The following is an 820-nucleotide window of genomic DNA, read 5'->3' on the forward strand; positions in this document are numbered from 1 at the left end:
ATTTGTAATGTAACTTCAGGCCTTGATTTACTAAGCTAGTTCAAGAGAAAGCGATACTTTTATTGGTGATATATGTGAAAATCCGTGAATATCTATAGAATTTATATAATTACGAAAGGTAGAATTGAATGAGATATTCATTTTATTACATAAATTTACAATCGTTTCATCGCTGTATAATTAGAAATATATTGCTATATTATCATACAATATGGATAAACAATACACTGCATCGGTATTATCATGCTGCTACCGCAAATTATTCACTCATGTGTTTCAGTTATAATATCCATTTGCAAACGTATTTTATACCTGAACCTGCTGAGTCGATAATTTGGAGGGAGCCGTATAATGGTACCTATAAAATGCATTGTTACTCATATTATGAAATAACGAAACAGTAATATAATTCTGCTAACATACCGAAGGAACAATTATAAAATTATATAAAAAAAATACATTACTACACTTTTCTTCACTTTAGTAATCCGTTATCTATTCATCTATCTGTCTCTCTGTTTGTCTGTCTACCTATCTATCTATCTATCTAATCGAGAGGCAGGTTTTGTCAGGTAAAAGTTTCAAACAAAGGTGAATGTAGTAAAGATGGTACGAGCCAGTGACGAAACCATCTTCAGCAGGATCCTGTAAATCGAAAAGAGAGAGAGAGCACTTTCTTCTCATGTGTTTCATCCCTCCCTGCCTGAGGTTACCGTGGTCTATTCTGTAGGCTTTTCTTTCCACGGATAAACCTAATCTTGCTTCTTACATTTAAAATTTTTTTCTGTGATACACGACCACTTTTGATCGCCCCCCCCCC

Source organism: Octopus bimaculoides, chromosome 21, assembly GCF_001194135.2.
Source record: "Octopus bimaculoides isolate UCB-OBI-ISO-001 chromosome 21, ASM119413v2, whole genome shotgun sequence".
NCBI classification, from domain to species: Eukaryota; Metazoa; Mollusca; class Cephalopoda; order Octopoda; family Octopodidae; genus Octopus; species Octopus bimaculoides.